This window comes from Antechinus flavipes, chromosome 2 (genome assembly GCF_016432865.1).
Source record: "Antechinus flavipes isolate AdamAnt ecotype Samford, QLD, Australia chromosome 2, AdamAnt_v2, whole genome shotgun sequence".
Taxonomy (NCBI): domain Eukaryota; kingdom Metazoa; phylum Chordata; class Mammalia; order Dasyuromorphia; family Dasyuridae; genus Antechinus; species Antechinus flavipes.
The window spans coordinates 658,727,557-658,740,174 of NC_067399.1; the positions used below are offsets into that span (position 1 = coordinate 658,727,557).

Sequence of the window (12,618 nt, forward strand, 5' to 3'; positions counted from 1 at the left end):
TCAGGATTTAGAGTCTGCTCTCTATCTGTGTAGAAGCTGTCTAGGGTTAAAGTCCTCTTCAGCTTCTTGCTCATTCTGTCTATTAATCAGAGACAAACTACCAAAGAAAAACAGAAAAAACTGGAGTCTTTCTTTGGGGGGGGCTGGGTGTGTTATCGAGCTTCCTCTACAGACTGCAGGTGGCAGCAGTGAGGCACTAGCAGGACTGTGCTGCGCCTGCGCTCTGAGATCCCAAAGCGTGCTGAGTCACTGAGGGGGGGGAAGGGGGGGGCGGCCAGGTCCTGAGAGACTCCAGCTGTTTGCGGTTGTGTTCTTCAGCCCCGGTGTTTTTAGCTTCTCTGCTGGGCTGTTGACTTGCTGCAGGTTGCAAACCTGTAGCGAAGCTCTCCCGGCAGAGACAGCTGCGATCACTCCCCACCCCCTCTCCAGTCTGCTCCCGTGCTCTCACTGCCGCTGCCCACCGCCTGCGCCCGATCTAAAACCGCCCCAGCCCTCCAGTAAAGACAGACCTTTCTTGGCGGATCTCAAGGATGGCTTCTCTTGGTAACTATTTGTGGGTTTTTTTCAGTCAAGCATTGATTCAGAGGCTTGTAATGAAGTGGATAGTGAGAGAAAGCGCGGAGCTTATGCAACTGTGAGCCTCCTCTCCGCCATCTTACCGGAAGTCCTCCGCAAATACAGTTTAAAAAATATCAATTCTAAAGTCACTGGATGACTTAGACTCTTAAAGTGAGATTTGTAACCATAAGAATGCTTGCCTTGTGATCAGAATATATTGGGTAAATTGGATACTTGACTTATAGAATGAGCTCCATGAGGGCAGGCTCAATGTCTTGTAAATTTATATGCCCCAACACAAGACTCAACTGCTAGTAAGTATTTCTATACATGTCTTCTTGCCAGTGTGATTGCCTTACAAAGATCTGTTTTCCACCCATTTTCACCTTCCGATTGTCTGATTTATGTTCCTCCTATAAATTCTCCACAATAGGTCTGTCCAATGTGCTTGGGATTTTCTCCTAACAGACCATCCAAACTTTCCACTTTATCTTGCCTTTCCAACTCTTTTTGCTTTCACCAAACATCTTTGTTCACTTTGATCCTTTCAGTGCCTTCTTCATAGGACCTTATCATTATCATTGAATCTGTCTTCTTAACACCATGAACTTCCCTCTTTGAGTAACCTATTATTTTAAATATTCAGAGAGTGTGGGATAGTCTGAATTGAAGGTTAATGTTACACCTTTGTTTCACAGAGAAGCCTGTAATTTAGCTTGGTTTTCCCTTCAGCTTATTGCCTGTGTACAGTATCTGTCCAAGGTATTTATACGATAGATCAGTCTGTTGGGAAACTTTATTCTAAGCCTTTCCCTCTTAAAGGAGCTTACTAGAATTTCTTTCCATTGGCATAGTTAATTATGTTCCAGGTTCATCGCTATTTCTTGATGAGTGAGGTATTATAATAGGACTTTGCATGCATACAGTAGATATTTAATAATTTTTAAAAATGATTGAACATAGTAAAACACTATATTACAAACCCCTTTTTCAAAGCAGAATGTACCCTGTACCCAGTGGTATGCTGACATATGTTTAATAACCAGATCTCAAGGCAGAGTGACAATATACCGTACATTTTAAAGTTTAATCTCCCTTATTAAAATTGTCTTTGTCATTTCTTATATCTATAAACTAATAAACTAATGAATTAATTCTGGAATTTTTCATTTGACAATTCATGAGGTCTAATTATGCACAATGAATATAATTAAGTTAATAAAATAACATGAACAAATAGAACTATGTTTTTAAAATAAAACAAGTAAAAGATATTTGAACAAAATACTTTGAATATCCACAGAAGAAAAAAATTCTCATGGGGTAATATTGGCCCCATTGATATTGGTGAGAAAGTTTCACAGAACCAGATTCAAATTGTGCCTTTTAAAATGTACAGGATTTTAAAAGGTGACAATGAGAACAAAAGTGGTATTTTTTTAATTATAGCTTTTTATTGACAAAAAATATAAATGGGTAATTTTTGAATATTGACCCTTGCAAAAACTTCTGTTCCAACTTTTCCCCTCCTTCCTTGAATCTCCTCCCCTAGATGGCAGGTAGTCCCATACATGTTAAACATGTTAAAAAATAATATATGTATACATATTTATACAGTTATCTTGTTGCACACACAAGAAAAATCAGATTTAAGAAGAAGGTAAAAATAATCTGGGAAGAAAAACAAAAATACAAGCAAACAATGACAGAAAGAGTGCAAACACTATGTTGTGGCCCACTCTCATTTCCTGGTATTCTTTCACTGGGTGTAGCTGGTTCTGTTGATCACTGATCATTTGGAACTGATTTGGATCCTCTTATTGTTGAAGAGAGCCACATCCATCAGAATCGATTGTCTTATAGTATTGTTGTTGAAGTGTATGGTTCTCCTGGTTTTGCTCATTTCACTCAGCATCAGTTCATGTAAGTTTCTCCAGGCCTTTCTGAAATCATTCTGCTGGTCATTTCTTAAAGAACAATAATATTCCATAACATTCATATACCACAATTTATTCAGCCATTCTTCAATTGGTGGACATCTATTCAATTTCCAGTTTCTAGCAATTACAAAAAGAGCTGCCACAAACATTTTTGCACATTCCCTTCTTTAATGTCTCTTTGGGGTATAAGCCCAGTAGTAACACTAGTGGATCAAAAGGTATTCACAGTTTGATGACTTTTTGAGTATAGCTCCAAATTGCTCTCCAGAAGGGTTGGACTCGTTCACAACTCCATCAACAATGCATCAATGCCCTAGTTTTCTCATATCTCCTCCAACAGTCATCATTATCTTTTCCTGTCATCTTAGCCAATCTGACAGATATGTAGTGGTATCTCAAAGTTGTCTGATTTGCATTTCTCTGATCAATAATGATTTGGAACACCTTTTCATATGAGTAGAAATAGTTTCAATTTCATCATCTGAAAATTGTCTATACATAGCCTTTGATCATTTATCAACTGGAGAATGGCTTGATTGCTTATGAATTAGAGTCAATTCTCTATATATTTTAGAAATGAGGTCTTTATCAGAACCTTTAACTGTAAAAATGTTTTCCCAGTTTAATTTTGTTTGTACAAAAGCTTTTTAACTTGATATAATAAAAATTTTCTATTTTGTGATCAATAATGATCTCTAGTTCTTCTTTGGTCACAGATTCCTTCCTTCTCCACACGTCTGAGAGGTAAACTATTCTATGTTCTTCTAATTTATTTATAGTCTCATTTTTTTATGTCTAAATCATGAACCCATTTTGATCTCATCTAAAGGTTGTATATTTATAAGGAATCATGTAAGCAAAGGCATTGTCAGCCACAACTAAGACACATTCACAGATTGGATCAAAATAAAAGATACCATGTTAAAACATAGCTATTTATTTTGTGCTCTAAGTGTACAGAGATCTGTGGTCTCAACCTGTAACAATGAATTTTGGAAAAATCATAATTAAGAGAATATAATTAGTTTTCTTAATATTTCTTTTATTTTATGCATTAAAAGAAAACATTCCGAGAAGAGATCCATAGATTTTATAACGTGAATAGAGCAATACATATAAGATATGGACTAAAATGATTAACATCCTTGACTTAACATTACTAGTTCTTCACTCTCCCACTTTGATGTTTTTTTTTTTTAATCTCCTATCACAACTGGTTTGTTAAAATATTGTGAACTTCTTGTCACTCTGCCCAATGATTTTCTAGATCTATTTAATTAACCTCATCATAAAGTGCTGACTCTGGAGTCAGGAGGACTCATCTTTCTGAATTCAAATTTGTTCTCAAACATTTACATGTATGGCTCTCAGCATGTCACTCAGCCCTGTTTGCCTTAATTTCCTCATTTATAAAATGAATTGGAGAAGGAAATGGCAAACGACATCAGTATATTTACCAAGAAAATTCCAAATGAGAACATGAAAAGTTGAACACAACCAAAAATGACTGAATAAGAACAATATCATAGACTCTAAATTCCATGAGAGCTAAGGCTCTTTCATATTTGTCTTTATATTTCCACTTCCAAAAACAATTCCTGAAACATGATTGGCGTTCAATAAATGCTTGCTAAAACTATAGAATAAGATCTACAATGAGTGTATGTTTTCTCCTACTCTTTTATCTTATATGATAGCAAGGAAAACTAGGGCAAGGGATTTTGGTACCATTCTACTCTGCCCTTTACTTAAGGATATGATTAGTGCTATGCTAGGTTTTGACTTGTACAATAAAAAAAGTGTCAAGATACACTGAGGGAGAGTGAAAAGCTAGTTTTAACTGAAACATTTAGAATAGAGCCCATAAAGTATTGTAGAATATGACAGTAAATATTAAAATGTTTCAAGCTTACCAAAAGGAAATCTTTCAAAAGAATGTATTTCTTTTAAATATTTAAATTCATGTTTATTTGGTGCAGTCTGTTGGTCACTGGCTTATTGATTGTTAATGCATTCAAGTGTTTCTAGTGAAGAATAATTATGATTTCTAAGGATTCTCCTCAGACTTTTAAATAGCCTCTTGAGGTTTTCCTATGTAGATAGAAAGAGTTTTCTTTCTGAGAGCATAACACACTAAATCCCTAAGGACTGAAGAGTAAATACTCAGAACTAAATGCTGGTCACATAGATAACAAATATACAGCTTCCACTCCAGTTTTCATATTTAAACTAGATGGGAATAAAGAGAGCAGATTAGAAATAACAACTCAGCTGAACTCTCCCAACATTTCCCTCCAAATGATTTTAAAATTATACTTCAAATAAAATTTTGGAGCAACTGAGACAACAAAATGGCCACATGAGATATTTCATCCAGACAACAATAATTAAAGAAATTTGTAGGAGAGGTATGTGATTTTACAGTTAGAAGTGGTGGTCTGGAGCATGATCGCAGCCCCAGCTACGGCCTTGCAGGTAGCTACAAAAAATAGTACCAGCTACTTTGGGAGCAATCAGGTCAAAAATGGTAAGGAAGTCAGAAGAATGGTCAGAAAGAGATTACGTGATACTCTTTGCAGGCACCAAGTACAGCTGGTGCTGACTGGTAACTCTATTGTGGGCTCATAGTTCTGAGTTGCAGTTCTCAGGTTGAGAGTTCTTATCATTAGTTACAAGGGAACAGGGGCCCTCCTTGGGTTAGGACCAGGAGGCAACCAGGAGAACAATGATCACACCTCTTCCAAGATCCAAGGAGTTTAGATTCTATGATATTTCTTCTTTAGTCATTTTTGGTTGTGTTCAACTTTTCATATTCCCATTTGGGGTTTCTTGGCAAAGATACTGATGTGGTTGCCATTACCTTCTCCAATTCATTTTACAAATGAGGAAATTAAGGCAAACAGGGCTAAGTGACATGCTGAGATCTACCTTGGAATTATTTAAAACTTGCCGACCCCTAGTACTAGATTTGAAAATGTAAGAGCCTGAAGTTTGGGACAGTAATGCCCTACTCCAAGGTGAGCAGAGTCTAACTTTAACATAAAGTTCACAGATAGGGAATAGACTGGAGAAATGAGAAAACAACAACAACAAACTTCACTATTAATAGCGATTATGGTAACAGGAAAGACGAAGACAAAAAATCAGAAGTAGATAATAATATTAAAAAATACCTGTAACTAAAACCTTAAGAAATTGCTAATTGAACCTAAACCCAACAAGTAGTGCTAAAATAATTAAAGAAATAAAGATAAGCATTGTAGGAAAGATTGGGAAAAGAAATGAGAGTGGTATAAGAAAATTTTATAAAGAGAATTTAAAAATTGGTAAATGAAGAACAAAAAAAGTTTAAAAAAAAAAAAAACGTGAAAAACAGAATTAAACTAATGGTAAGAGGCACAAGAAAAGTCCATATAAAAAAGTTGAATTTGTCAACTGGGAAAAAAGGTAAAAAAAACTCACTAAAGAAAATAATTCCTCAAAAATTAGAATTGGGCAAGTGGGAAAGTAAAGGCCCCATGAGACAGGGAGAAATAATAAAGTGTCAAAGTAATTTACGTGTGTATTCATGTACTCATACATATGTATATACATATATGCATACACAAATAATTTTTGAAGGGGAGAAAACACAACTAACTTGGAAAATAGATAATTAAAAAATTATTTCCCTGCTAGAAAATCATGTTTAAAAAAGAACCTAGTCATCATATTTCAAGAAATTGTAAAGAAAAACTGTCCTGATGTCTTAGATCCAGAAAACAAAATAGAAATGGAAAAAAATCCACTAATTGCCTCCTAAAAGAGATATCAAAATAAAAACTTCCAGGAATATTATAGCCAAACTCCAGAGAACTCCAGTCAAGGAAAAAGTATTGTAAGCAATCAACAAAATCATGAAGCAATAGTCAGGATCATGCAAAACTTTGAAGTTTCCATGTTAAAGGAGCTGAGGGCTGGGAATATGATAATACAGAAGGCAAAGGCACTATGATGACATCCAAAAATAACCTATCCAGCAAAACTGGGCATAATCCTTCAAAGAAAGAATGGATATTTAATGAAACAAATGTTATCAAGCATTCTTGATGAAAAGACTAGAACTGAATAGAAAATTGTATGTTCAAGTACAACTCAAGAGAATCATAAAAAGTAAAATATGAACAAGTAATCCTAAAAGACTCAATAAAGTTAAACATTTTATATTTCTACATGGGAAGACAATACACATAACTCCTAAGAATTCCTAAGATAGGAGTCTATTCTAGATAGAGAATATGGGTGTGAATCAATTATATTGAGACGATCTCTAAATACACACACACACACACATACACACACACACACACACACACACATATGGATAAGAAAAAGAAATATTGGGAGAAGGGAGAAAAGAATAGAAGATTGGGGGAAACTGTATCACATAAAAGAGGTGTAAAAGGAAGAGCTTTTGCAGAGGAGGGAGAAATGGTAGCAACAGGCAATGCTTAAACTTTTTTTCATTGGAATTATGTTAAAAAGGTAAGAGTATGCATATACTTTTTGCTGGGTTCAAGATCTAGCTCATCCAATGGAGAAATAGAAGAAGATAAGAAAAGTGGTCTGTGTGTGTGTGTGTGTGTGTGTGCACACGTGTGTGTGTAGAAATGGAGCAATGATCAGAAGCAAAACATACTTTTGAAGAGGGACAGGATAAAAAGAGAGAAAGATAAATATAAGGAAATAGATTGGAGAGAAATACACAATAATCATAACTCTGAATATGGATGCGATGAACTCCCACCCATAATACAAAGTAGATGTCAGAATAGATTAAAAACCAGAATCCAATAAAATCTTGTGTACAAGAAAAATACTTGAAACAGAAAGACACCTGCACAGTTAAAATAAAGGGTAGGAGCAGAATTTAATATGATTCAATTTAAATAAAAAAGACAGGGATAGCAACTATGTGTTTGGACAAAGTAAAAGCAAATGGAGACCTAATTAAAAAAAATATTCAGGGAAGTTGCATTTTGCTAAAAGGTATCATAGACAGTGAGGCAATATTAAAAAATACAGCGTTTCTCTAATTAAAACTTCATTTTATAAATATGACTAGAGAAATGAGTCATATTTATAAAAATAAGAGCCACTACTCAATAGACAAATTGTCAAAGAATATGAGCAGCAATTTCAGAAAAAGAAACCAAAGCTAGTAATAATCATATGGGGAAAAATGCTCTAACTCACCACTGGAGAAACATAATTTCAAATGACTCTGAGGTACTACCTCATACCTATCAGAAATGAAAAAGGGGGAAAGACAGGTACAATAATGAACTGTAGGTGGTGGTGTGAACTGATTCAACTATATTACAGAATAATTTGGATCTATGTCCAAAGGCTATAAAACTGTGCATAGTCTTTGATGCAAAAATACCACACAACTTATAAAATTGAAAGAGATAAAAGGAAAAGGAAAAGAAGCTATATGTGTCACATATTTATACAAATTCTTTTTATAATGACAAAGAAAAGGAAATTGAGGAAACATGTATCAATAGGGAATATACAAACAACTGCATATGATTACTATAGAATAATATTGTAATATAAGAAATGACAAGGAAGCTGGTTTCAGAAGAGAAGAAAAAAACATGGTAAGAGCTCTATAAATTGATGCAAAATAAAGTAAAAAGAACTAGGAAATCTGTAGCAGTAATATTGTTATGATGATTAATGCTCAAAGACTCTGATTAATACAGTGACCCAATACAATTCCAAAGGACTCATGATTTAAAAAACAAATGCTAACTACCTCCAGAAAGAGAACTGATGAACACTTTAAGTACAAAATGAAGTATAATTTTCTTGTTTGTTTATGTTTGCTTTTTTTGCAATATAGCTAATATGTAAATATGTTTTGCATGATTTCACATGTATAATTGATATCATTTTGATTGCCTTCTCAGTAGATGAGGGAATGGGAGAGAGGGAAAGAAATCAGAACTCAAAAATTTAAAAAGAAAAGAATTCTAATCTTAAATAAATAATGTAAAAAATTAGCCAGTCTTCCAAATTCCTCATGGTGCCTGCTGCTTTGTAAATTTTTTTACTGTGAAGAATGAAAAGAATTTTTTCTCTTTTCCCTGCCTCTTTACCAATTGCTTTACTTCTGTCTAGATCTTCTTATGGAATTCTTGGTTACTTTGTTTTTTTTTTTCCTTCTTTACTTATATGAATTTCTTTTTCTATTCTTCCATGATTGTGACTTGTTGAATTTTTTTCTTTTCTTTCTGCTTTTACCTATTATATAATATGGTATTATATATACTATCAGAAAGTTTGGCCATGATCATGGTGAAATTCCTAAAGTCTGAGTCTGTCTAAGTCTGTCATTTCCTAGTTCAATTAGCTCCAGTGGCTCTCTAATGCTTTAAAGGTCAACTATAATCTTCTCTGGCATTTTAAAATTTTTACAACCTGGTCTCCATCTAACTTTACAGGGTTACTACATATTTTGGAGCATCCATATTATGGAAATCTGTTATTATAAACTTTATGAACTCTATAGTATAATCAACTGGAATTCTTACTGCAAATTCCATTGATAGTGCCAATGACAATTTTAATGCTTGTGCAAAGGCTTCCCACCACTGACTTTTAGAATTCTTATCTTGCGTTTCATATCACATTTCCTTTTATGAGACCTTTCTTGATTTCCTAGCTTCCATGCCTTCCCAATCCTGCCAAATTATATATGTATGAATATAAAAATGTATATATGCATGCATCTATATCTACAAAATATTTTCACATCCTTAATCTAGGATAAGAGAAGAATCAGTTTTTCAGTAAGACTAAAAGAATATATTATATTTATATATGAGCCCAGAGTTATATCTGATTCTTTCAGCCAAATATGTGTTTCCCATATAATATCATGCCTTCCCCAATGGCCAAAATCCTATAATCATTTAAATCTGATAAATGATTTCTTCACATATTGTAGTGAATTTATAGGAAAATTCCTTTATTCTTAGTTTAAATTGTTAATTTATTGATTCGCTTGAATTCCTGGATCTTTTTTGACCACAGCAGTGGAACTGAGTAAAGATCTTTTATTCTTACACATATTTTGTTAATACTTATCTTTGTATATTTTATCTCTTTAACTAAGCTACTTGAGGACAGGAATGGTTTTATTTTTGGTTTTGTATCCATAGTGCTTAGAATAGTACTTAGCACTTAGAAGGCACATAGTGAATGCTTGTTGATTACCATGCAAATAAATTTCCACTCTCTAGGTTTTAGTTTCCTGATCTGGAGAAAATAAAAGGTGGGAGAGCTCACAGAATCACAGAATTTTGAGGCTGAAAGGAGCCTTTATGATTGTGTATTTTTTATAATTAAAAATGTCCCTCTCCTCTCCTCTTACTACCACAACATATCAAAAAAAATTATCATTTAGGATCTATTTGAAAACTTTCAGTGAGTCAATTAAGCAGTGAATTCTAACTTTGAACAGCTCTAGTTCTTAGCAAATTATATTGTTTTGTGTTATTCTTTTTTATTCTGAATTTTTCTCATTTGGGTGGAAATGTCTGAAAATTTACTCCAGATTTGCCGCTTGACAAATTCTGTTCATTGATCCTGGTCTTCTTTTCAGCACCCATTCATGTGCGTTAAATGGACTCCAAGTTGCTTCCTTCTTAAATGTGTGATCCTATTAATGCTTTTAATCAGCACAATGTTTGGGGGAGGAAAGAAAAAAACCATGTTATAAAACCCAAATTTTTACTGGTATACAGAAATCAGGAAGCATTATAGAACTTTTCATTTTGCTCAGGGTGCACAGAATATTCCCATTAGCATCTCATGCAGAGGCACACACAAGATCAAGCTCTTTCTATCCTTTCTGTCTTGTATAGCACCTTCCTTATACCTCCCTCCTCGGTCTTGGTGTTTTCAATGGACCCACCAAGAACATTCCCAGCAGAGCCAATTAAGAGACCTCAAAGCATTTGACAAAAGAGGATATTAGAGTTACACTGACAGACTAGTCTTGCCAAAAGTTCCCATTTCACTCTGCCAGCTTGGGCAATTTGCGCTAAAATCATTGAATAATAGAAGATACTGAATGGCACGGTCCGACACCACCAGGGCATTCTCTACCTGCTGTTGGGGAAATGGGGCATCACAGGGAGCTGAAGAATACCCATAATTGTCCTCTCATGGCCTAATCATTCAGCTGTTACAGGCTCAGAGCTGTCACTGAAACTAGTGGGAATGCTATGGCTGCAGTGAATTAATAAGGGCAGAGTTCCAATCCAGAAATGTATTTTTCAGAATTAAATTAAAGAATTGGACTTTGGGGCTTAAGGAAGCAAAAGAAGGAAGAAAAATGCTTCCCTCTGCGTTGTTCAATTGGGAAATGCCCATGAGACTCTATGTTTACTTATCTAGAGTTGGAAGTTATCTCTCCTTTTATTTAGTTCAGGCTCTTCATTTTACAGAGGAAGAAACTGAGGCAGAGAGCGACTAAAGGTCTTCTTGCTCAAGGTTCTATTATTATAGCAGTAGAGGGAAAAAATAAATTCAATATCCCTATTTTCTTACTTTCCTGTAGTGCCTTTATGCAAGATTTTATGCTAGGTTCTGGATGTAGGGGGACAAAACCCAAACAGTCGCTGCTCATGCACTAGTAGATTGCATTCTTCTGCTGAAGAATAATAGTATTCACATAGATGTAATAATATAAAATCTTTTGAGGAGGCAAGAATTGCCGAGAACTCAGGGGATAAAGCTCTTCTTTATCCAGAGGAAATGCCACCTGACTAGAGCTCAGAAGAAAACTAAGGATTCTCCGAACCCAGGATCCTTTGTTGAATTTTAGATTAATTCAAAACTCAAAGGATCATGAATTAAGAGCTAGAAGGACCTGAGAGGACACCATGTCTGAATTGGTAATTTAATACAAGCAGGTCACTGAGTTCAAGAGAAGCTTCTTGACATGTACAAGGTCATATAGATAATAAGGAGCTGACTGGATTTCAGATGCCAAAGTCATGACCCAAGTAGGAGTGCTTTTTCTGTTATATCACATTGCCTCTTATTTCAGTTCTGTCTATTCTTTTGTGATCCCTTTAGGGTTTTCTTAGCAAAGACAGTGAAGTGATTTGCATTCCTTCTTCAGCTCATTTTACAGATGAGAAAACTGAGGCAAAAAGATTTAAGTGATTTACATTTACATAGCTAAGAATAAGTTTCTGAGTCTAGCTTTGAATTCAGATGTGCTTAATTACAGACTTGGAACATTCTATTCATGGCATCCCTTAGCTGCCCACTCATTTGCTGTATCAGAATCCTTTTTCAAGACCCAAGTCACTTTTTTCCTAGTATTGAGTTCATAAGGTATAACAAGTAAATCTGCCCTGTGAAAAGAAAATATTAGATTTTAAAATATATTAATTGTTCTTTATCTCTCAAAATACATTAAAAATAATTTCTAACATGTACCCTTCAAAACCATGTCCAAACTTTTCTTCCTCCCTTTCCCTCCAGACAGCAAGTAATCCAATATAGGTCAAATTTGTGCAATTCTTCTAAACATATTTCCACATTTATCACACTGCACAAGAAAAATCAAATCAAAAGGGAAAGAAGGAGAAAGAAAAAAATAATAGACAAACAAAAACAAAAAAGGTGAAAATGCTAAGTTGTGTTCTACATTCAGTCCTGTGGATCTCTCTCTGGATGCAAATGGCTCTCTCTCCATCAGAAGTCTATCAGTATTGGCCTGAAACCTCACTGTTGAAAAGACCCACGTCCATTACAATTGATATCACATAATCTTGTTGTTGCTGTGTATAATGATATGCTGGTCCTGCTCACTTCACTTATCATTGGTTCCTGTAACTCTCCAGGCCTCTCTGAAATCATCCTGCTGATCATTTCTTATAGAAAAATAATATTCCATAACATTCATATACTATAACTAATGGGTATCCTCTCAGTTTCCAGTTCCTTGCCACTCCAAAAAGGGCTGCTATAAATATTTTTGCACATATGGGACCCTTTTCCTTTTTTAATGATCTCTTTGGACACAGATCCAGTAGAGACACTGCTGAATCAA

At 34.7% G+C, this 12,618-nt stretch overlaps 1 protein-coding gene across 2 annotated transcripts in view; it reads left to right on the forward strand.

Annotated features, from left to right (window-relative positions):
- Window positions 1-12,618, forward strand: part of CTNNA3 (catenin alpha 3) — a 1,962,241-nt gene that overhangs the window by 1,493,237 nt on the left and 456,386 nt on the right. The window lies entirely within an intron of this gene.